Source organism: Scyliorhinus torazame, chromosome 9, assembly GCF_047496885.1.
Source record: "Scyliorhinus torazame isolate Kashiwa2021f chromosome 9, sScyTor2.1, whole genome shotgun sequence".
In the NCBI taxonomy this organism is placed as follows: Eukaryota; Metazoa; Chordata; class Chondrichthyes; order Carcharhiniformes; family Scyliorhinidae; genus Scyliorhinus; species Scyliorhinus torazame.
The window spans coordinates 137,115,991-137,142,116 of record NC_092715.1 but is presented as its reverse complement, the minus strand read 5'-3'; the positions used below and the strand labels follow the sequence as shown (position 1 = coordinate 137,142,116).

General features: G+C 48.0%; 1 long non-coding RNA gene across 1 annotated transcript; it reads right to left on the bottom strand.

Annotated features, from left to right (window-relative positions):
- Positions 1–1,964: 1,964 nt before the first annotated feature.
- LOC140430024 (uncharacterized) lies at positions 1,965–21,386 on the bottom strand. Its single transcript, XR_011949282.1, has 2 exons — positions 20,945–21,386; positions 1,965–2,373 (listed from the first exon to the last, which is right to left on the bottom strand). It is a non-coding gene; the product is annotated as an uncharacterized lncRNA (long non-coding RNA).
- Between the last annotated feature and the right edge of the window lie 4,740 nt (positions 21,387–26,126).

The window sequence follows — 26,126 nt, the reverse complement described above, 5'->3', positions numbered from 1 at the left end:
GAACCGAGCGTAGAATGCATTGAGTTCATCGGGGAGGGGTGCGCTGCTGCCAGAGATACTGTTCGGCTTCGCTTTGTAGCCCGTTATGTTGTTTAGTCCTTGCCACAACCGTCGAGAGTCTGTCTGTGACTCTAGCTTGGTTTGATATTCTCTCTTGGCATTCCGGATGGCTTTGCGGAGGTCGTACCTGGATTTCTTGTATAGGCCTGGTATGATCCTTGGAAAAACTTTTTGAAGCACTATAGAAAATGCAATTTCCTTTTGAGATAAAAATTATTTTCATTTCTATAACAACTTTATGACCACAGGATGTCCTTCAGTGCTTTACAGCCAATTAAGTACTTTTTTAATGTACTCATTATTGAAATGTAGGCAACATGACAGTCAATTTAGACACAATAAACTCCCCAAAAATAGCAGTGTGATAATGGGTAGATAATCCCTTTTATGATGTTGATCGAGGGATAAATATTGGTAAGGACACCAGGGATAAACCCCTCTGCACATCACTGAAATTTTGCCAAGGGATCTTTTATGTTTATCTGAGAGTTTAGACTGGGCTTTGTTTTTACATCACATTCAAAGACAGCACTTCATACAGAGGGGTGAGGGATGGGGTGGGGGAGACATGAGCGAGTCATGGGGCAGAGAGGAAAAAGGAGCAGGGAGGGAAGGGAGGGAGGGGGTGGGGTACATAGAAACATACATAGAAAATAGAAGCAGGAGGAGGCCATATGGCCCTTCGAGCCTGCTCTGCTATTCATTATGATTGGATTTGATTTATTGTCACATGTACCGAGGTATAGCGAAAATTATTGTTCTGCGTAAAGCCCAGACAGATCGTTCAATACATGAAAAAACGTATGACATACATAAATTCACATTGTAAATACTCTAATAATGGGGCTATGTCCCCATGCCGGCGTGAAAAACGGCGCCAACCACTTCGGCGTTGACGGTCCCCGCAAGTGAGGAATTCTCCCCTTCCTAGGGGGCGAGGTTGGCGCCAGAGTGGTCCCCGCAGCTCAAGCCGGCACGGAACAGCCCGTGCGAGTTCACGCATGCGCTACGCTGGCGTACATCCGCATATGCACGCTAAGGCCGGCATATTTCCATGCATGCGCGGGGGCTCCTTTCTCTGCGCCGGCCCCCGGACAATATGGTGGAGCCCTACAGGGGCCCGGGCCAAAATAAAATAGGCCCCATGGAACCAGCCCGCCCGCTGATCGGCAGGCCCTGATCGCGGGCCAGGCCATCGTGGTCTCCCCCCCCCCACCACCACCCCGGGGTCGGATCCCCCCGCCCCACCCTCCAGGACGGCCCCCACAGACTCACCTTCCAGGTCCTGCTGTGTAGGACCTGAGTAACCCACGCCAGCGGGACTCGGTCAAACTTGTCGGCCACTCGGCCCATCGGGGCCCGGAGAATCGCCGGGGAGGGGGGGGAGGGGTGGGTGCTGTCAATGGCCCCCGATCGGCGCGGCGGGGATCCCCCCGCGCTCAAGAATTGACGCCGGAGAATGGGGAAGCCGCCGTCGGGGCGGCGAGGCCCGATTCTCGCGCCCGCCTTGGGGATTATCCGATCCCGCACCGCCTCGGAGAATCCCGGCCACAGAGTCCAGGGCATCGTTGTAAGATATTTGTAAGATAAAAGTTTTACCCCAAGAGGTTAAATGGATGAAGTAAAATTTACAAAAGAATGGAGTGGAGTGGACTTTATGGATTGAATGGCCTTTTTCATTCTACACTTGCTTATGCTCTACAATTGTGGAGAATGTGGCAAGATCGTCCTGATTTTTAACGGGACATCCTTTTACTCAAGGGTCCCCTTTTGAATTTTTCCCTCAGTAAGTTCACAGTAACTGGTCCAGTAGAAAAATAAGATTGCTGTTTTTATTGCTAAAAGGCACAGTCTGATCTTAGAATGGTGTTACATTTCAGTTCATGTGAAATGATAGAGAGATATTGGTGGTACACTTTTTATTCCCAACATTGAATTGTCACACATGAAGTTCATGACATTTCATCAGGTCAGTTTTGTTTCACACAGAGATAAATTATTACATTTGTGTAGACCTATCTTTCTGAACCATTTAGCTGCTACTTCAGTATGATATGATGCAGTTTTATTGTTCTCCCTGCTACTAATTTTCCATTGAACACACTTTTTTCATGTCATGAAGCCACTACTCTTAATAGTCAATTCTCCTATTGTCAGTTTTCTGCAAAGTTCCTCTCTGTTCCCAACATTCTTTTTGTCATCAAACCTTAAATCCAACTGATGATTAAAGTGTCATCTTCCTCGCCTTGTCTGTGCCTGGGTAGGTAGCAGAATCCTACAGTAGATTGATAATCAAGCAACAAGCCGGAACAACTGCTGAAAGAAAATACAAATGTTCAAATATTATATAAAATATTGTGGCTTTTAATTTATTGTAGCATTTTAGTGTAAAATTTCTTTGTGCATTGTTTTAATATTTGTTTGTCTATTGAAAATAAATAGGTTAATGACTATGACAGAACAGTGAAGCAAGGAATTTTGCACAAACATATTAGCCATTGCACAGTGAGAGAAAGTTAGCAGACTTGCAGCATAGTTAGTGATAAAATTGATTGAACAGGTTTATTAGTCCTACTTCCGAGCTCCAGAACAGTGTAACTGGAGGGATGGGGAATACCTTAAAGGTGACCGGGGAGAACCACCCCACCAGAGGTTTCCAGGGAAGGCTTGCACAGCAATTGCCCGGGAAGTTCAAACTTCTGATGGGCAATTGCCCCTGCATTGGGGACCATCCAAAAATGCGATTTAAATCGCAAATTAGAATGATTCCGACTGTTGCAGTATTTGTAACCCAGAAAAAGTTAGAAGAATTATAATCATTTCTAGCCTCTGGGCAACTATTGCACACCGAACAAGGGACTCGCTACAAACTCCTGAACCTCTAGGGACTCAACCACCCACAACTACCCCCTTTCACTGGACTCTCACACCCACTCACCCCCCGACTACCATCCTAGCCCCCAGAAGACATGCCCATACCTCAATTGCTGCCTACGAAACTCCCTCCACCCCACAGGCACCAACCCCAAGACAGAACTCCCACCCCCAAAGGATTCACCTGCCCTTGGGACTCCCAAAACCTTCCCATGCTCCTGGGGATTCCCCACAACCAAAGGTCACACCCTCCCTCCACAGAATTCCCTCAAACCCTTGAACTCCCAGGGGGCTCCCTCCTCCCGCTGATTACTCCCCATGAGACTCGACCCCAGAACTATCCCCAAACCCGACTACCCAACCAGGCCACACCAAACCCAATTTCCTTCCACCGCCACTCCTTCTCCCCTCTGTCCACAGACCACACTGTCCAATTCACCACCCTGACTGTCCAACCTGACCACAGACTGCCTGACTATCCAGCCCCATCTCCAACTGTCGGATCTAACCCCCCATCTCCATCCCCACCCCTCCCCCCCCCCCCTCCCCCGCCCGCCCTCACCCCATCTTGGCTGTCTGGCCCCGCTCCCCAACTGTAGGCCCTCATCCCTAGCTATCACTTCCTCAACTGGTGGACCTTCAGGCTGCCTGCCCTCTACCCACTAATCACCCCACCAGCTGCCGTACCCTCCACCGGCTGGCCACATCTGCATGACTATCTGACTCTGTCCGACTGCCGATGAGCCCCCTCCAACTACCCGACCCACCCCCACCCACTAAAATGCCAATAACCTTCAAAGTTTAATCTCCTACCTGACAACCATACCTTCTTCCTGGCTCGAAAGTGGCTAGACGCCATAAAAAAGGGGACGTGGCCACCTTGCATCCGGTTCTTAGCGCTCGATAGAAGGCCCTGGAATGCACTGCCCTGAACAATTCTCACCTGGCCTGGGTCGGAAGGTCAGGCAAGAAAGAATTGGAAAGATTTTAATGTAAAAAGGAGCAGAGTGGCAATCCGATCCAGTGCCACTCTGGGGAAGTTCAGCATTTTGGTTACCTGACTGAAATCCAATTAATAAAGATGCAAAATATCTGAATCTTTCTGAGTGTCACTGAGGGCGAAAACTAAACTTTGCAGTGGATAACTGCATGATTTTATCTCTGGGATTCAAATCCAGCCCCGCCTGAAGAAAGAAAAACCTTCCCTGGCTCCAAGAGGCCTACATAAAGTGAATGACCAGTATATGATATTTTTCTGGATTTGGGGTGCGGCAACCTTTTACAGCAGGATACATGACAATTTAATCTGCAACTAAAGGCAACAACTAATGTGATTCTTTATCATAGCCAAGGGAGCCAGAAATGAGAAGAGTTCCATACTCAAGCAACTAACACTCTTCACTTTGATCAGAACATGCTACTTTAAAAAGAGGAAAACAATTCATTAGCGGGAAGTCCAGAGGGGATGGAGAATCCAACAGGAGACCCAAAACAGCCAGGATGGCGAGTGACCTAGAGAGGAACGTCCAGGTGGTGTTCCCAGGTAGCTGCTGCTCTTGTCCTTTTTGATGGTAGTGGCTGCAGTGCATATTGTAGATGGTACACACCGTGTCACTGTTTGTTGGTGGCAGAGGAAGTGAATGTCTGTGGAAGGGATCCAATCAAGCAGGCTGCTATGTCCTGGTTGGTGTTAAGCACCTTGAGTGTTGTTGGAGCTGAACTCAGCCAGGCAAGTGGAGAGTATTCCATTACACTCCTGACTTGGGCCTCAAATAGTTTTTTAAGATTCATTTACGGGATGTGGGCGTCGCTGGTTAGGCCAGCATTAATTGCCTAACCCTAGTTGCCCTTCAGAATCATAGAATTATAGAATTTACAGTGCAGAAGGAGGCCATTCAGCCCATTGAGTCTGCACCGGCCCCTGGAAAGAGAACCCCACCCAAGCCCACAACTCCACCCCATCCCCGTAACCCAGTAACCCCACCTAACCGTTTTGGACACTAAGGGCAGTTTATCATGGCCAATCCACCTAACCTGCACATCTTTGGACTGTGGGAGGAAACTGGAGCACCCGGAGGAAACGCACTCAGACACGGGAGAAAGTGCAGGCTCCGCACCAACAGTGACCCAAGCCGGAATTTAACCCAGGCCCCTGGAGCTGTGAAGCAGCTGTGCTAACCACAGTGCTACCGTGCTGCCCCCAGAAGGTGGAAGTGAGTTCCTAAGGTGTAGGTGCATCCTCAGTACTGTTAGGGAGAAAGTTCCAGGATTTTGACCCAGTGACAGTGAAGGAATGGTGATATATTTCCAAGACAGGGTGGTGAGTGACTTGGACGGGAATCTCCAGGTGGCGTAGTTCCCACGTATCTGCTGCTCTTGTCCTTCTTGATGGTAGTGGTCGTGGGTTTGGAAGGTGATGTCTAAGGAATCTTAGCAAGTTCCTTCAGTGCATCTTGTAGATGGAACACACGGCTGCCACTTTTCGTCAGTGGTGGATGGTTTGAATGTTTGTATGGTAGCAATCAAGCCCACTGCTTTGATTGGATTGAAGCCCACTGGATGGTGTTGAGCTCCTTGAATGTTGTTGGAGCTGCACTCATCCAGGCAAGTGGAGAGTATTCCATTACACTCCTACTTATGCCTTGTGGTTGCTGGTCAGGGTTTCGGAACGGGGGGTGGGGGTCAGGGGGTGAGTTACACACCATAGGCTCTGGTAGCTTCAGTAATAATATGGCTAGTCCAGTTCAGTTTCTGATCAATGGTAACAGCCAGGAAGTTGATTGTGGGGAATTCAGCGATGGTATTGCCATTGAATATCACAGGGCGATGGTTAGATCCTCTCGTGTAGGAGATGGTCATTGTTTGGCACTTGTTTGGCATGAATGTTATTTGCCACTTGTTAACCCAAGCCTGGATATTGTCCAAGTCTTGCTGCATGTGGACATGGACTGCTTCATTATCTGAGGAGTCGTGAATGGTGCTGAAAGTTGTCCAGTCATCTGCGAACATCCCCACCTCTGACCTTATGATGAAGGGAGGCCATTGATGAAATGGCTGAAAATGGTTGGGCCTCGGACATTATCCTGAGGAACTCTTGCAGTGATGTTTGGAGCTGCGATGATTGACCTCCGACCACCACAACCATCTTCCTTTCTGCTAGGCATGAATCCAACCAGCGGGCGAGGTTTTACCCCTAATTCCCATTGATTCCAGTTGTCCTCAGGCTCCTTGATGCCATACTGGGTCACATGCTGCCTTCATGTCAAGGGCAGTCACTCTCCCCTCACCTCTGGCATTCAGCTCTTTTGTCCATGTGGTGGACAGGCTTTGTGGGGTCAGGAGGTGAGATACTCGCCATAGGATATTTAGCCTCTGACCAGCTCTTATAGCCAAATTATTTATATGTTTGGTCCAGTTCAGTTTCTCGTCAATGGTAACCCCCAGAATGTTGACAATGGGGGATTCAGTGATGGTGATGCCATTGAATGTCAAGGAGCGACCGTCTATTGTTGGAAATTATCATTGCCTGGCACTTATGTGCCCTGAATGTTAAGGGAATGCAAATGCAGCATTAAGTCTGTCTGCTTCCTACCTAGCAACCCAGGGTCCCAGGAGCCTGTCTTTAGAAGTGCTCTAATCACTTAATTAAACAATGCCTTTCTCCTGTCTATCTTAATATAATTAACATACTATTAACAGCAAGGTTTGTGTGTCGTGATCCAGGACAAGACACCGGTAAAGGATAAATTGTTTGCCAGCTGACCGAAGAGTGAGGTCACAGACCAGCCTACCAAAGGGGGCTTAGATGAGAACCTCATCGGTGTGGCATACAGCAGGAGTACTGATGGGTATATACAACAAGATGCCAGATAGATTGGGTGGCTTGCCAGATAGTTTATAGTCATTATCAGCTCCAAATCGACGCAGGATATTGGTCAAAGCTTTCCCTTTCCCCAGCCTCTACTCCATGCCCCTGTCGTGCTGCAGACCCAGAGACACAAGCGCAGCTCCCATTGCAAAATTATGTATAAATTTATGCAATGGTTATTACGTCAGCTGCTGTAGTGCTGAGTGACGTCAGGTTAATACCGGTTCAACTGCTTCTGATGAACATGGGATGCCCAGGTGGATTTCCTTATTAATTCTGCGGGGCTGACCTCTAGCGTCTTTGCTGAAATTAATTTCATGTCATTTTTGGTTTTTTTTAAATTAAACGTTTAAGAGTTGCCAAATATTCCAGGTAAATTAGGCCCATTTGCAGTAGTATATTTTACAATAAATTCAGCCAAATTTTATTAAATTCATCGAACACGACACAGGAAAAAGTGTGACAGAGCTATAGTGATAGGGGATTCAATTGTAAGGGGAATAGACAGGCATTTCTGCGGAAGCAAACGAGACTCCAGGATGGTATGTTGCCTCCCTGGTGCCAGGGTCAGGGCTACCTTAGAGCGGCTGCAGGACATTCTGGAGGGGGAGGGTGAACAGCCAGCTGTCGTGGTGCATATAGGCACCAAAGATATAGGTACAAAATGTGATGAGGCCCTACAAACTGAATTTCGGGAGTTAGTAGTTAAATTGAAAAGTAGGACCTGAAAGATAGTAATCTCAGATTGCTACCAGTGTCACATGCTAGCCAGAGTAGGAATGTTAGGATAGATAAGATGAATAAGTGGCTTGAAAGATAGTGCTAGAAGGGGGGATTCAAATTCCTGGGACATTGAAACTGGTTCTGGGGGAGATGGAACCAGTACAAACCAGACTGGCTGCACCTGGGCAAGACTGGAATCAATGTCCAAGGGGGAGTGTTTGCTAGTGCTGTTGGCGGGGGTTTAAACTTATGTGAGCGGGGGATGGGAATCGATGCAGGAAGCCGGAGGGAAATAAAGTGGGGACAGAAACAAAAGGCAGCAAGGGGAAAAGTGAAAGGCGGAGAAGCCAAAGTCAAAAATCAAAAAGGACCACTGTACAGAGTACAAAGACTATTGAGAACTCAGTGAATGGGTCCAGTAAGGCTAAGAGAAATATGACACAGTGAGAGTGAAAAAACATGACCGGACAGATGGTCTGAGAAAGCAGGGCAGAGAGCAATGGAAGTCTAGATTAAACTGCATTTATTTCAATTCAAGAGGCCTGTCAGGCAAGGCAGATGAACTCAGGGCACGGATGGGTAAATGGGACTGGAATATTATAGCTATTACTGAAACATGGCTAAGGTCTGGCAGCTCAATATTCCAGGGTACAGATGCTACAGGAAAGGTAGAACAGGAGTTAAGAGAGGAGGGGTGTTGCGTTTTTGATTAGGGAGAATATCACAGCAGTACTGAGAGGGGATATATCCAAGGTTCGCCAACTGAGTCTATATGGGTAAAATTGAAAAATAAGAAGGGTGAGATCACTTTGATACAGGTCCCCAAATAGTCAGAGGAAATTGAGGAATAAATATGTAAGGAGGTTATAGACAGCTGCACGAAAGATAGGATGGTAATTGTTCGGGACTTTAACTTTCCCAACATTGACTGACACAGCCATAGCATTAGGGGCTTGGATGGAGAGAAATCTGTTGAGTGTATTCGGGAGAAATGTCTCATCCAGTATGTGGATGGCTCGACTAGAAAGGGGTAAAACATACCTCCTCGTGAGAAATAAGGAAGGGCAAGTGACAGAAGAGTCAGTGAAGGATCACTTTGGGACCAGTGACCATAATTCCATTAATTTTAAGATAGCTATGGAGAATGATAGGTCTGGCCCAGAAGTTAAAACTCTAAATTGGGGCAAGGCCAATTTTGATGGTAGCAGGCAGTAACTTTAAAAGTTGATTGGGGAAGACTGTTGGCAGGCAAAGGGATGGCTGGTGAGTGGGAGGCTTTCAAAAGTGTGTTAACCAGGGTTCAGGGTAAGCACATTCCTTTGAGTGTGAAGGGCAAGGTTGGTAGAAGTAGGGAACCCTGGGTGACTAGGGATGTTGAGGCCCTGGTCAAAGCTGGGATCAAGTGGATCCCTTGAAGAATATCGAGGTTGTCGGAGTAGAGTTAAGAGAGAAATCAGGAGGGGAAAAAAGGGGACATGAGATTGCTTTGGCAGATAAGGCAAAGGAGAATCCAAAGAGCTTCTACAAATATATAAAGGACAAAAGAGTGACGAGGGAGAGGGTAGGGCCTCTTAAGGATCTACATGGTCATCTATGTGTGGATCCACAAGAGATGGGTGAGATCCTAAATGAATATTTCTCATCGGTATTTACTGTTGACAAAGGCTCGACTAGAAAGGGGTAAAACATACCTCCTAGGGTACTTGGGGAAATAAATCGTGATGTCTTAAAGGGTGTACATATTACTGAGAATGGGGTGCTGGCAAGCTTTTTAAAATAAATTTAAAGTACCCAATTCACTTTTTCAAGTAAGGGGCAATTTAGCGTGCCAATCCACATCTTTGGATTGTGGGGGCGAAACCCACGCAAACACAGGGAGAATGTGCAAACTCCACACGGACAGTGACCCAGGGCCGGGATTCGAACCTGAGTTCTCAGTACCATAGTCCAAGTGTTAACCACTGCGCCACGTGCCGCCCTGCTGGCAAGCTTAAAGCGCATCAAGGTAAGTAAATCCTCGGGACCTGATGAAATGTACCCCAGGGCATTGTGGGAGGCGAGGAAGGAAATTGCAGGCCCCCTGGCAGAGGTATTTAAATTGTTGACAGCCACAGGTAAGGTGCCTGAAGATTGGATGGTAGCAAATGCTGTGCCTTTGTTCAAGAAGGGCTGCAAGGAAAAGCCTGGGAACTACAGACCGGTGAGCCTAACATCTGTGGTGGGTAAGTTGTTAAAAGGTATTCCGAGAAACAGGGGACAGGATTCTCCGTTTTGGGGATTATACTCAAATGCCAGCGTCAAAACGGTGCCGTTTTACTGAATACAATCCTGGATTAAAAGGACATGAATTCAGAGCCCTGAAGGGGGTTAGCAGGGACACGGAGTAAATCTTGCAGCTTTTGTTGCAGATAAGGGTCCCTGCACTTCCGGGTCAGGGGCCGCGCATGCGCACGGCGGCGGCCTCCAGTGGCCGCGCCGTGCTCCATGGCGGACTCGGACCGCAGAGGTAGACCCACAAAGGAGACCCCCCCCCCGATCGGCCGCGTGCCCGACCCTCAAACCCCGCACAATAATTCCCCTGCCGCCATGGCCTCCTATCTGCCCGCCCCCAACCAGGGCGGCCGCAGATTGAGTCCTCAGTCGCCACGCGGATATCCCGACCGGCAGGACCACATTAGATCTGCGTCGTCGGGGCTTTGGCAGGTCGGGGACGGAGAATGTCGGAGCGGGCCTCTTGCAATGACCCCCGGTGATTTTTCGGTGCCCAGAGAATCAACAAACCGGCGCCGGTCCCAATTTCCGTGTCAAACTGGATTCTCACCCCGGCGCCGGCCGCAATTTCGCCGTCGGGGTGCGAAGAATCCAACCCAGGATCTACAGGCATTTAGAGAGGCAAGGACTGATTAGGGACAGTCAGCATGGCTTTATGAGAAAATCATGTCTCACAAATTTGATTGAGTTTTTTGAAGGGGTAACCAAGAAGGTAGATGAGGGCAGTGCAGTCGACCTTGTCTACCTGGGCTTTAGCAAGGCATTTGACAAGGCACCGCATGGTTGTTACATAAGATTAAATCTCACGGGATCCAGAAGAGGCTGAGGAAGAAGGTGGCAGACCTGGGACCTGGAGATTTGCTCCAGGAGGCAAAATGTGAGGATTGTTGGGATACCGAAAGGCATTGAAGGTGCGGAGGCCGCTGACTATGTGACGAGAAAGCTGGAGAAGTTGATGGGGGAGGGGACCTTTGATCGGCCTCTCGAGGTGGACCGAGCGCCCAGTGTGCTGAGGAGGAGGCAGCAGGTGGGGACCCGCCTAGGGCAATAGTGGTGCAGCTGCATCGCTTTTTGGATAAGGAAAAGATCCTACGATGGGAAAGGCAGACCAAGAAATGTACCTGGAAAGGGAGTGAGCTGCGGGTCTACCAAGAGTATTAGTCCAGGCCCACCTGTGGGTGACTTTCCAGAAATAGGAGCTTTATTTCGATACACCAGAAGAGGCGACGGACTTTATGACGGACAATGGACTGGGAGGAGTGTGAGGACATTGAAGTTTGGAGAGTTTTGTGTACTATTTAAAGTGTCTGGAGGTGGGTATTCCGGGGCAGGTCTTGTTGGGGGAGCAGTGATGGTGAGTGTGCCTTTTGTTACTTTGTGGTGTTGACGGTCAGGATGATTGGTGGGATGAGGAGGTATTGGAGGCCTTGGGTGGGGGCTAGCTGGGCTTGCTAGTTAACGGGAGTGAAGTGGGGGGTTGCCAGGAGGAAGGTGGGAGGGGGGGGGGGTTTAAGGCAGGGGGAGGGGATGGTTGCTGAAAAGGGTGTGGTAGGTATAGCGCAGTTGGGAAAGGATCGATGCCGGTGAAATCCGAGGGCAGGCCGGAGGGGCGCATGATGCGGGTTGGGGGCTGGCTGAAAAAGGGGTATGTGCAGGGGAAGGAGGTGGGGAGACCCCCGATCAGATTGGTGACGTGGAACGTAAGGAGGTTGAATGTTCCGGTTAAACAGTCGTGTGTGTTCATGCATCCGAGGAGTCTGTAGGCGAACGTGGCATTTTTGGAGGAGACGCACCTGAAGTTGGGGAATCAGATGAGGCTAAGAAAGGAATGTTTGGGGCAGGTGTTTCATTCGGGGCTGGATATGAAGGCGAGGAGGATGGCGGTGTTGGTCAATAAGACGGTTGCGTTCAAGGTGGGGAGCATTGTGGCCGATCTGAGGGGAGGTATGTGATGGTTAGTGGGAAGCTGGAGGGGATGAGAGTGGTTCTGGTAAAAGTTTATCCCCCAAATTGGGATGGCATGGATTTTATGAGGCGGGTGTTGGGGAAGATTCCGGACTTGGATTCATATCAGTTGATTATGGGGAAGGTTATAATACATCACAGATCCGAGCTTGGACCGGTCAAGTTTTACCTGCTACAGTAGTGAACTCGCCAACATTAAGGGCATTTAAAAGTTTATTGGATAAACATATGGATGATAATGGTATAGTGTAGGTTAGATGGCTTTTGTTTCGGTGCAACATCGTGGGCCGAAGGGCCTGTACTGCGCTGTATTGTTCTATGTTCTAAGTCCCAAGTCATCAAGGGTGCCGGCAGTGGCGAGAGAGCTGAGAGGGTTCATGGAGCACATTGGGGGGGGGGGGGGTGGACCCATGGCGGTTTGGGAGGCCGAGGGTGAAGGAGTTTTCATACTTCTCCCATGTGCAGCAGGTGTGCTCCCGGATTGACATTCTGTGATGGACAAGGCGCTGCCGGTGTGGGTGGCTGACTCGGATTACTCGCCGATTGTGCTTGCCGACCACCCGCCACATTGGGTAGATTTGCGAGAGGTTCAGGGGGAGGCCCAATGGCCGCAGTGGAGGCTGGATGGGGGGGTTGTTCGCGGATGAGGATGTGTGTGAATTGGTCCAGGCTGCCATTCGGGTCTAGGTGGAGGTGAACGAAACGGGGGAGGTCACAGCTGCCACATTGTGGGAGGCACTCAAGGCTGCAGTTAGGGGGAAATTTATACGGTAACAGTAGGGCGGCATGGTAGAACAGTGGTTAGCACAGTTGCTTCACAGCTCCAGGATCCCAGGTTTGATTCGCTGTCTGTGGTCATTGGCTGTGCGGAGTCTGCACGTTCTCCCCGTGTCTGCGTTGGTTTCCTCCGGGTGCTCTGGTTTCCTCCCACAATGCAAATATGTGCAGGTTAGATGGATTGGCCATGTTAAATTGCCCTTAGTGTCCAAAAAGGTTGGGTGAGGTTACTGGGTTACGGGAATAGGATGGAAGTGTGGGCTTAGGTAGGGTTCTCTTTCCAAGGACTGGTGCAGATTTGATGGGCTGAATGGCCTCCTTCTGCACTGTAAATTCTATTCAAGGGCTCACAGGGTAAAGGCGAAGCCGGGAGACAGGGCACTGCTGGTGGATGAAATTTTGAGGGTGGATAGGAGATATTCGGGGGCCAGTTGAAGGAGAGGCAGAGGCTCCAGATGGAGTTTGGGCTCGTCTCTACGGGGAAGGCAGTGGGACAGTTGCAGAGGGCCTGAGGGGCCAGAGGGAGATTTGTAGAGTTAAGGACGATAAGGGTAAAGTGGTGATGGACCTGAAGGGGGTGAACAGGATGCATGAGGTACTTTATAGGAGGCTCGACGAGTCGGAGCACCCGGCCGGGGAGAAGGGGATGCGACGGTTCCTGCTTGGGTTGGAGATTCGCAAAGTGGATGAGGGACTTGTTTAGGGTCTGGGGCCCCAATTGGGCTGAGGGAGATGATGAATGGTATGGGGCGATACAAGCAGGGAAGGCCCTGGTTCCTGGTAGAGATTTATAAAACATTTGGGGTGACCTGGGGCCACTGCTGGTGAGGGAGGGAGAACAATAATGGGGTGAAGGGAAGAAAAAGGATCATGGTGGGGAGAAATGGGGATCATGTGGTGGTGTCTGGATATTTCAGACAGTTTTGCTTGGGCTGGGGAAGAGCAATTCTGCTCCTCCTTCCCCAGAAGCAGTACTGGAAAGGCACTTAGCTGTTGCCCCTCGCAGCTGCTTCTCTTTCACTCCTGGGTTTTCTGAGCCTTGGAAATCCCTGTGCTGAAAGCAGTAAATCCAATCATTGCCAAAACCTGAGTCACGCAACCTTGTTTAAATATTATGATGACCAACCCTCCTCGAATTGGTTACTTGTCTGACTCCAAACTCTCAATGGTTACCCCAGGAATGGATACATGTGCCGAAGGTTGGTATTGGGTCTCACAATCTTAATAATTTAACCTTTTGGCTTGCAGAGCCAAAATAATGAAAATCCATTGAAGAAAATAACCCGTTAACTGCTCAAAATGAAATTGCTCTTTTACTGGCTGCAGCTATTTAAAGGCTGAATTCATATTCCAAATTCAACTTGAGAACAAAGGCGATCCTCAGGAAAAAACTTCACTTATTGTCACAGGTTCTCTGTATCCTAAACCCACCAAGCGAGGAGAATTCAGCCACAAGTGATAAAAGTAGGCCGAGATGCCTAATAGCATCCTTGGAGAGTTATTTTCTCAGCGAGTTCCTGTCGGATCAGTGTGGTCTGCACAAACGCTTGCAGAGCACTGTACCCGGTGAGCTGCAACTCTCCAACCTGGTGCTTCATTCAGGATAAACTGCGTCTGCAACTTCTTCAGTATTCCCATAGGAAAAGTCATGCCTTGTGTGGTGGTGGACTCCACCCAGAAATGCCGGTATAAGAACCCAGTTTTTCCCTCCATTTCCCTCAGCAGCTGCATTCTGTAACCACGCTGCTGGGGATAAAGTTCTGCTTAATAAAGCCTTCAATTGACATTACCTCAACCTGCCTCGCGTCATATTGACGGTGCTACAATCTTTCCCTCAGCAGCTGCATTCTGTAACCACGCTGCTGGGGATAAAGTTCTGCTTAATGAATTGTAGCACTGTCAATATGACGTGAGGCAGGTTGAGGTAATGTCAATTGAAGGCTTCATTAAGCAGAACTTTATCCCCAGCAGCGTGGTTACAGAATGCAGCTGCTGAGGAAAATGGAGGGAAAAACTGGGTTCTTCTGGCGGCGGGATCCCACTCCGTTCAGATCACGGGGTTCTGCATCGCTAACCTAACGGTGCAGGGGAGGGAGTTCCGAAATTACCGGCTGTATGTCCTCCCCCATCTCTGTGCGCCCACATTCCTAGGGTTGGACTTCCAATGCAACCTCCAGAGTTTAACATTTAAATTTGGCGGCCCTATACCCCCACTGACTGTCTGCGGCCTCGCGACCCTCAAGGTTGAACAGCCTTCCTTGTTTGCGAACCTCACCCCGGATTGCAAACCCGTTGCCACAAGGAGCAGACGGTACAGTGCCCAGGACCGAGCATTTATCCGGTCCGAAGTCCAGAGGCTGCTGAAGGAAGGCATCATCCAGGCTAGCAAGGCGCCCAGGTGGTAGTTGTTAAGACCGGGGAGAAACAGAGGATGATCATCGACTATAGTCAGACCATCAACAGGTGCACTCAGCTAGATGCGTACCCTCTCCCCCGCATATCCGACATGGTCAATCGGATTGCACAGTACAAGGTCTTTTCCACCGTGGACCTCAAGTACGTCTACCACCAGCTCCCCATCCGTCCCGGTGACCGCATCTATACTGCCTTTGAAGCAGACGGGCGGTTATACCACTTTTTAAGGGTTCCATTCGGCGTCACGAACGGAGTCTCGGTTTTCCAACGAGAGATGGACCGAATGGTTGACCAGCACGGTTTACAGGCCACGTTCCCGTATCTCGACAACGTCACCATCTGCGGCCACGACCAGCAGGACCGCGACGCCAATCTCCAAAAATTCCTCCAGACCGCTCACGCCCTGAACCTCACTTACAACAAAGAAAAATGCGTGTTCCGCACCGATCGTCTAGCCATCCTGGGCTACGTAGTGCGTAATGGAGTGATAGGCCCCGATCCTGAACGCATGCGCCCCCTCATGGAGTTCCCTCTCCCCCACTGTGCCAAAGCCCTGAAACGTTGCCTGGGCTTAGAACATAGAACGATACAGTGCAGTACAGGCCCTTCGGCCCACGATGTTGCGCCGAAACAAAAGCCATCTAACCTACACTATGCCATTATCATCCATATGTTTATCCAATAAACTTTTAAATGCCCTCAATGTTGGCGAGTTCACTACTGTAGCAGGTAGGGCATTCCACGGCCTCACTACTCTTTGCGTAAAGAACCTACCTCTGACCTCTGTCCTATATCTATTAGCACTCAGTTTGAAGCTATGTCCCCTCGTGCCAGCCATTTCCATCCGCGGGAGAAGGCTCTCACTGTCCACCCTATTTAACCCCCTGATCATTTTGTATGCCTCTATTAAGTCTCCTCTTAACCTTCTTCTCTCCAACGAAAACAACCTCAAGTCCATCAGCCTTTCCTCATAAGATTTTCCCTCCATACCAGGCAACATCCTGGTAAATCTCCTCAGCACCCGCTCCAAAGCCTCCACGTCCTTCCTATAATGCGGTGACCAGAACTGTACGCAATACTCCAAATGCGGCCGTACCAGAGTTCTGTACAGCTGCAACATGACCTCCTGACTCCGGAACTCAATCCCTCTACCAATAAAGGCCAACACTCCATAGGCCTTCTACACAACCCTATCAACCTGGGTGGCAACTTTCAGGGATCTATGTACATGGACACCTAGATCCCTCTGCTCATCCACACTTCCAAGAACTTTACCATTAGCCAAATATTCCGCATTCCTGTTATTCCTTCCAAAGTGAATCACCTCACACTTCTCTACATTAAACTCCATTTGCCACCTCTCAGCCCAGCTCTGCAGCTTATCTATATCCCTCTGTAACCTGCTACATCCTTCCACACTATCGACAACACCACCGACTTTAGTATCGTCTACAAATTTACTCACCCACCCTTCTGCGCCTTCCTCTAGGTCATTGATAAAAATGACAAACAGCAACGGCCCCAGAACAGATCCTTGTGGTACTCCACTTGTAACTGAACTCCATTCTGAACATTTCCCATCAACCACCACGCCCAGTGGGTCCCCCAGTACGCAGACAAGGCCCGTGCACTAATCCAGTCCACTACTTTTCCCCTGACGACAGAGGCATGCCAGGCCTTTAGCCGCATCAAAGCGGATATCGCAAAGGCCACGATGCGCGCCATCGACGAGTCCCTCCCCTTCCAGGTCGAGAGCGACGCATCGGATGTAGCTCTGGCGGCCACCCTCAACCAAGCAGGCAGACCCGTGGCCTTCTTCTCCCGAACCCTCCACGCTTCAGAAATCCGCCACTCCTCAGTGGAAAAGGAGGCACAAGCAATAGTGGAAGTTGTGCGACACTGGAGGCATTACCTGGCCGGTAGGAGATTCACTCTCCTCACTAACCAACGGTCGGTTGCCTTCATGTTCGATAATGCACAGCGGGGCAAGATCAAGAACGACAAGATCTTACGGTGGAGGATCGAACTCTCCACCTTCAATTATGAGATCTTGTATCGTCCCGGAAAGCTGAACGAGCCGTCCGATGCCCTATCTCACGGCACTTGTGCCAATGTACAAGTGGACCGTCTACAAGCCCTCCACGAGGACCTCTGCCACCCGGGGGTCACTCGTTTCTACCACTTCCTTAAGGCCCGCAACCTCCCTTACTCCGTCGAGGACATCCGAACAGTCACCAGAAACTGCCAGATCTGCGCTAAGTGCAAACCGCACTTTTTCAGGCCAGATAGAGCGCACCTGGTTAAGACCTCTCGACCCTTTGAACGCCTCAGTTTGGATTTCAAATGCCCCCTCCCCTCCACCGATCGCAACGCGTACTTCCTGAACATCGTTGACGAATACTCCCATTTCCCTTTCGCCATCCCCTGCCCCGACATGACAGCGTCCACGGTCATTAAAGCCCTCGGTACCATTTTTACACTGTTCGGTTTCCCCGACTATATCCATAGCGACAGGGGGTCCTCCTTTATGAGTGACGGACTGCGTCAATTCCTGCTCAGCAGGGGCATAGCCTCGAGCAGGACGACCAGTTACAACCCCCGGGGGAACGGGCAGGTAGAAAGGGAGAATGGAACGGTCCGGAAGGCCGTCCTGCTGGCCCTCCGGTCGAGGAGCCTCCCAATTTACCGCTAGCAGGAAGTCCTCCCGGATGCCCTTCACTCTATCCGGTCCCTGCTGTGCACCACCATGAATCAAACACCTCACGAGCGCCTCCTCCTCTTTCCTAGGAAGTCCTCCTCTGGAACGCCACTTCCAACCTGGCTAGCCGCTCCGGGACCCATTCTGCTCCGGAAACATGTGCGGGCGCACAAGTCAGATCCGTTGGTGGAACAGGTGCATCTCCTTCACGCCAACCCGCAATACGCCTATGTGGAGTACCCCGATGGCCGACAGGACACGGTCTCCCTGCGAGATCTAGCGCTCGCCGGAGCTACCCACACCCCCCCAACGCCAATCACCACCTCCTCACTCCCGCCGGTTCATCCCGCAGCCACCCCCTTCCCGGGAGGTTCGGTTCTCATCCCAGACCCGCCCAGGAGTAAGGACACAGGGGACAGCGCTACGCTCCCAGAGTCGACGGGACTCGAGCCAGCGCCATCACCACCATGCCCGAGACGATCGGAAAGGACGACCAGGGCGCCCATCCGGCTCATCGAATCACTTTAACTCTCAACGTTTTAATTTATTGTGTCTTGTTATAGTTATGGCATCATGCCAACCCTGTTTGGCCTGTTGGCCCAGTTTTCAGTTATTGTGTCTTGTTATAATTATGGCATCATGCCGACCCTGTTTGGCCCGTTGGCCCAGTTGAAGCGATAATTTTGTGTTTTGTTCAAAGTTACGGCACAGTACCGACTCTGTAAACCCCTACCACCATGCGAACCACCATCCCGCCGGGTTTTTTTCAACAAGGGGTGAATGTGGTGGTATGTATTAGGGGTAATACGGTACACCACGTGTCGACAGGCTATTGGTGGAGGGATGCCAGGTCCTGAGAGGATCTGCCACCTACTGGACTCCACCCAGAAATGCCGGTATAAGAACCCAGTTTTTCCCTCCATTTCCCTCAGCAGCTGCATTCTGTAACCACGCTGCTGGGGATAAAGTTCTGCTTAATAAAGCCTTCAATTGACATTACCTCAACCTGCCTCACGTCATATTGACGGTGCTACACCTTGTCTGGAGTATGTTGTGATTGGGTGTAGAGGATTTAAATTTTAATTTCTGGTAAGGGCGCAGTGCAGTAAATTAAACTGAAGAGCAGGTGTCAAGTGATTAAAGATTATGAGGAAAAAAAGTCACGGATTTCCACCTGCATTGTTTGTTCAAGCCACTGTGCTGGGTAAGATCTTTAGAACTCAATGATGTGCAAGGAAGGCGGTTTTCTCATGGCCTCTAATGTTCTTATCTTTTGCTCATTCAAGTTGAACTGGGAGATGACCTCTCACTCTGAGGAAAGCTTTCTCTTGCACTGTGTCCATCACCAGTACGCACAGTTGCTCACGTGCTGGATGTTTCATCATGTGCAGACCCGACTAACAGTGTAATCCACACAGAGTGTAAACGTCTGTGCTGGTTCGTGACAGGGATGGAGCCTGTAATGATGCACCATCGGGAGCACTACTCCCCTCCAATATGTCATCTTCTGCCTAATCCAAGTGCTGAGAAGGGGATGGAGGAAGAAGAAATGAAAAATGAAATGAAATGAAAATCGCTTATTGACACAAGTAGGCTTCAAATGAAGTTACTGTGAAAAGCCCCTAGTCGCCACATTCCGACGCCTGTTTGGGAAGGCTGGTACGGGAATTGAACCGTGCTGCTGGCCTGCCTTGGTCTGCTTTCAAAGCCAGCGATTTAGCCCTGTGCTAAACCAGCCCCTAAAAAGGGACAAGTTAGGATGAAAGATAGAAGCTGCACGTTTGCAGTTGCTACTCTTGACAAAATATCTTGACATTGTGCAACTTGCTGCATCTTTGTTGAAATAAAGAGTTGGGGGTGTTCTGCTTTGCTTGGGTGAGAGCAACAATGTTCGGTAGTCCTCCACTGGTCTTACTTCTGTTCCATGCATTATATATTGTTTTGCCCTGCAGAAACAGAGGCTGAGAGTTTATGAGTGTTTTTTGGGAAGGTAAGCAAGCGGTAATGTAAGGGCGTGTGCATATAGTGCATATAATGAGAGCTGGAGAACATGGAAGGTGGAATGAGGTTGGGGAAGCAATGATGGTAAAGCCAAATAAGAAGTGAGGAAGATTTCTTTAGATATAAGAAGAAAGTGCAGTGAATGGTGGGTTCAAGAGAGAAAGGTAAAAGTTTGGAATGAGAAAGAGGCATTTCAGCATGTGGTGCAGAGAGTGAATTGTTGAGAATGTTGGTGTAGGGCGTGAAAGGAGTTTCAGATTTAATATGAACAAACTATATCTTTTATATATATCCAGCTTCAGAATCCAGCTTTCAGATTTGCATTCATTTTGGAATGATTATGATTATAAATAACCTTGCATTTTGCACAATAACAAATTCTATTACATTTCCAGTAGCACGGTTCATTCCATGAGACTAATATCAACATTGCAAAAAATAAGATACACCCCAAAATTGATTTGACGACTCACAAAAAAAAAATTGACTAATGTACGATCTTGAATTGCTGAACTTGCTAAAGATATGCTGCAAGCCATTAAACTGGAATGTCGTTGTAAGTTATATATCTACAATGAATCATTTGAGGATTTAACCGAAGATTTCTTTCCAAAACAGAAGGTATGAATCCTTCTGGCTTCTCTTCTGTGCGTCTGGTTGTGGAGGCTGGGGAATTAAACGTTCGGTTCTTTCATCTTTCATAATCAGCTCTACACAGCTGAGTACATTCCCTAGTCTACTGGCAGCACACATTCTGTGTGGGGCTGGAAGTCTTTGTTAGTGCTCTATTTTTCAGCTGTGCAAAGATATAATTTTCACCTTGTACTCAGATAAGCAGTGCAGCACTGGATTCTGCAGCTGTACAGGGGCATGGAAACTGTTTAACATGTTAAAATTAGCACTAATTAGCCTTTGCTTTATATGGTAATTTAACCTATTCAATACACCCTACTTGGAACATAATGATAGTTCTCACTTAAAGTAAGAATCCCTTAAGCCTTAGCTCACTGAAACATGCAGGTTTCTACTGTGCTAGTCTCTGCAACTAATGGGCTGTTAAAATTGCACTATTATATTCTACTGGGCAATGTCTGCCAATTCGGCACTTTAACAGAACGGTTGAGTGGTTAAGGTGTTGGACTTGAATTCAGTGGCAAATGTTTATGTGTGCTCCACCACCTCCTCTCTCTATTCCTAGTCACAAGCCAATCATGTCTTGACAATGAATTAAGCATGTATGGTATTGAGGTCCTTATCCATTCAGTAGTGTAGACACAAGCATGAATACTGACCTCAGTGTTGGGGCAGTAATCGCTGCCAATCTTGCACCATTGCATTCATTTGAACAAAGATTGCCATTTTGACCAGTAGTCTAAAATCAGTTTTTTGTGCTTAGAATCTGCCAGGGCAGAAACTGTAATATATATTTCTTCCCTACAGCCGCAAAAGTTTTTAAAAATTCATTTACGGGAAGTGGACGTCGCTGGTTAGCTGCATGTTTGCTGAAAGCATGATTTCTAAAAGCAGGAAATGCTTTCGGTCACTGCAGGCTTGATTTTGCATCTTAAAAATTTCCTTCCCTTTGATTTTCTTCCATTCCCCTTCCCTCTTGAAGAAATTATTTGTATTCAGTCTGCTTCAAAAACTTGGGCCTGGATTTTCAGGATGGTGGGGGCTTGGGGCCCCCCTGTCATCCGAGGAGTTGGTGAGGAACGCATCCCCACTGACTCCAGCAGGCCTGATGCCATATCATGCTCGAGCAAGCTTTGATTGGCAGAAGACACGTTTTACGCCTGTCAATGGGAGGAAGTCCCACCTTGGAGAGCCATCGGCCAGTCCGATTGGCTGGTAGCTTTCCAGTCATTCTCGGAACAGTGCTGCAGTGGCCAGCTATCTGTCTGGAGGTAAGTGCCGGGAACCAGACGACAGGTAAGTGGAAGGGGTCAGGGGGGCGGGAAGTTGTAGGGTCGGCCAAAGAGGCCGCAAAGGCGGTGAACTGGGTGTCAGGGGTAAAGTCGACAGGGGGAGAGGAAGGTCTGGAGGTCTCTGGGCCCTAAAGGGAGGGAACTCCCAGTAGAAGGGGGCTTCTGATTGAGGCAGTCTGCCCCCCCACTTCCTGCCCGAGAGTGAACTTTGTTCAATTTCGGGTTTCCACTCAATCTATTATCCAACCGCCAACCTAAAAATTGAGGCTGGGCAGGAAATGCCCTAAAGTGGTCACCACATTTGGGCTTTAATTGCACCGAGGGCAGGCTATCTCATCAAGGCCCTGCCCACCCAGGGGTAAACTCGCAGCCAGCTCAGGGCGGGTGGAATCCCAGAGGGAATCCCCTTCATGCAATTTCACGACCCACCCCAACCCTACCTCAGAACCCGACAGGGAAGGAACGTTACATTCTAGTCCTGAAATATTTTATTGATCTTAACATGAGTTTAGAAAGATGAATGCCTCATCTGAATGACTAAATTCTACAGAAGTTAACGGTTCACCAACTAAGCCATTAAAGAATCATAATCTGATTGATTTGTCTGTACATATTTGATTTGATTGGATTGGATTTGTTTATTGTCACGTGTACTGAGGTACAGAGAAAAGTATTTTTCTGCCAGCAGCTCAACAGATCATTAAGTACATGAGAAGAAACGGGAATAAAAGAAAATACATAATAGGGCAACACAACGTATATAATGTAACTACATAAGCACTGGCATCGGATGAAGCATACAGGGTGTAGTGTTAATGAAATCAGTCCATAAGAGAGTCATTTAGGAGTCTGGTGACAGTGGGGAAGAAGCTGTTTTTGAGTCTGTTCGTGCGTGTTCTCAGACTTCTGTATCTCCTGCCCGATGGAAGAAGTTGGAAGAGTGAGTAAGCCGGGTGGGAGGGATCTTTGATTATACTGCCCGCTTTCCCCAGGCAGTGGGAGGTGTAGATGGAGTCAATGGATGGGAGGCAGGTTTGTGTGATGGACTGGGCGGTGTTCACGACTCTCTGAAGTTTCTTGAGGTCCTGGGCCAAGCAGTTGCCATACCAGGCTGTGATGCAGCCTGATAGGATGCTTTCTATGCTGCATCTGTAAAAGTTGGTAAGAGTTAATGTGGACATGCCGAATTTCCTTAGTTTCCTGAGGAAGTATAGGCGCTGTTGTGCTTTCTTGGTGGTAGCGTCGACGTGGGTGGACCAGGACAGATTTTTGGAGATATGCACACTCACACTATGAACACTCACATACACAAACGTATAAGGCATGTTTATGGGGAGTCGGTGGTGTTGTGGTTTTGTCATTGGAATTGCAATCCATAGGCCCAGGCTCAAGGTCTCGGGACATGGGCTCAAATCCCATCTTGGCAGCTGGTGGAATTTGAATTCAATTGATTAATACATCTGAAATATAAAGCTGGTGACCATGACAACTATCATCGATTGACATAAAAATCCATCTGGTTCACTAATGCCATTTTGGGAAGGAAATCTTTACCTGGTCTGTGACTCCAGACCCGTAGCAATGTGTTTGACTCTTAACTGCCCTCTGATATGGTCTAGCAAGCCATAGGATGAGCAATAAATGCTGACCTAGCCTACGATGGCAAAATCCCGTAAATTAGAGTTTAAAAAAAGCACAGAGCCCAAGGACAATTAGGGATGGGCAAGAAACCAACAATTCCCACGTCTCCATGAAATAATTTAAAAAATTCATGCATTGAAAATATACTCAGTGCGGAAAAGGCAGCAACAAAAATACAATTGCAATGAAGCTTTTGTATGTCCGTCACAATGAGATTTCAACTGTGTGTTGCATTAGATGGTGCTAAATCATGGCCTATTGTAAGGTAGCTCTTTAAACAAATACTGTAAGTGCTGTATTACAATATTTTTTTGAAAGGAAAGCAACAATGATAGTCAATGCATAAAAACTTTTATACAAATCTATACATTAGGTGGGACTTAAAGGATACAAAAGCATTTGAAGTGATTTATTGGGTGTTTACTTCCTGTATACTGTACAATTGTATTCCCTTCTGAAAGATTGATTAATATTTATGTAGTGTTTATATCAGAGAATACAAGGACTTTAGGAATTGTTTGAAATGTGGGGAACAAGGATTATGAAACAAATCATATGCAGCACCTTTCATTAATATTTATGTATGCATCAATATTCATAGGCTACTGTTGTCTGCATTGTTTTTCCAGCTCTGACCTGTCCTTAAGCCCCTTGTTATTTGAGCTTGATGCCATTTGCTTCTATCCACAAATCTGCCAGAGGCTTGAAAGCTTTGGCAGTGTTCCAGCTCACTTATGCTTAAATAGACACTCAGGCTTCAGTGGACATGCAGCTAAATAAAGGCCAATAATTCAATACAGTATGACTGTATGAGGGATGCAAGTAAATCTATCACACATTAAATATCATCTTCAGCCAATGCAAGCTTTTATCATTCCAATTTCTGTGTATGCAAGATGCAATACCCAGGCCTTTAGTCAATCATGTAATTTATTCTGCAGAGATGCTAGGCTGTCTCTTAGCATCATGGTGACTTTTTTCCTCTTTTCCTTTATCTGTCAGGCATATTCAGTTCTGTACTAGTGCACAATGAATGCTGCATCCTATGAATACATTTGTTTTATTTTTTTCAGTGGTTATTATGCAGTTGATACTACTCGAAATTCAAATCAAGCAAGAACAATACTCCCTGGTATTGGAGAGCTGAAATAATTAATACAGCCAAGTACAAGAAGCAGCATGAATTATTTAAACAAAAGCGTTTGTGCAATGTTTAACCTAGCTGCATGACATCGGCTATCTTTTTAATATTATATCACACTGCTCTGTGAGGTTGACCTTGACAATTCTACAGATCTGATGTTTAACCTTAAACCCCAACCTCCTTCCGAGGGATCTATCACATAACCAAGACCTGCTGAGAGCGGAGCAGATAAAGTGTTTAATTTGCTAAATTAAGTATCTCAGAAGAAAGTCAGGTTCATTGCCAAAACAATGGCGGATTTTAATTATGATGTGATTTTTGACCACTTTCCTACTGAAATAGGTGAGATTGTCTTTTTCAGTGTACTGTGTCTCTCTCAATCCCTGAATTCACTGAATGGTCCAGATTACTTTAGAAAACCATTTATTTGCTTACCTGCAAGCTGTCGTGGAAGCCATCTTTAGGGTTAATACTTCATGCCGAGTCAACCACAGCCTCTGCTTACTTATTTAGACAGTTTATTTCTCAGCTAATTGATCAAGGATCCTCGGCTGATGGCTGGTTGTAATCTTTTTGTAATTGGACTGTATACTCCTCGCTCTCTGACTGCCCAGGCATGTCAGCGGACCTAATTCCAGTGTCTCTTATTGTCCATACTTCACCGCAATGTCTTTCGCCCTTTCCCTAAAACAAACCAATCCTTTAAAAATCTTCACTGTGTCACAATTGAAAGGTGAGGAACAGAAAGAGGAACAGATATGATGAAAAGCAACTTGTTCAAAAAACACATTAGATTGGCTCCAAATGGTAGGAATTCCTGACAAAACGGAAATGGGCTCACTATATTAGCATTGATGTAACATTATACTATAAACGTCATCCTGGGGTGGCAGGGTGGCGCAGTGGTTTGCACTGCTGCCTCATGGCACCGACGACCCGAGTTTGATCCCAGCCCCGGGTCACTGTCCGTGCAGAGTTTGCACATTCGCCCCATGTGTGCATGGGTCTCACCCCCACGCAGACATGCATGAGGAGCTGAAGGCCATCCAAAGCAGCAGAATTGCAGGAACAATCTGTAACTTCATGGCCTGGCATATCTCCCACTCTACCATTATCACCAAGCCAGGGCACGAACTCTGGTTCAATGAAGAGTGCAGGAGAGCATGCCAGGTGTAACACCAGGCATACCGTAAAATGAGGTGTCAACCTGGTGAAGCTACTTGTGTGCCAAACAGCACATGCAGCAAGTAATAGGCAGATCTAGGCCATCCCACAACCAATAGATCTGATCTAAGCTCTGCAGTCCTGCCACATCCAGTCGTGAATGGTGGTGGACAATTAAACAAATCACTGGAGGAGGAGGCTTCACAAATATCCCCATCCTCAATGATGGAGGAGCGCAGCACATCAGTGCAAAAGATAAGACTGAGGCATTCGCAACAATCTTTGTTCAGAAGTACCAAGTGGTTGAGCCATCTTGGTCTCCCCCTGAGGGCCCAGTATCACAGATGCCAATCTTCAGCCAACTTGAATCATTCCACGTGATATCAAGAAACAGTTGAAGTCACTGGATATTGCAGAAGTTATGGGCCCTGACAATATTGCGGCAATAATACTGAAGACTTGTGCTCCAGAATTTGCTGTGCCCCTAGTCAAGCTGTTCCAGTACAGCTACAATGCTGGCTGTTGTGTTACTTGCGTGGTCAATAACACATGTTACTCAATCCTTGGTGGATGATAAGGTCCTCTGAATCTTGTTGAAGA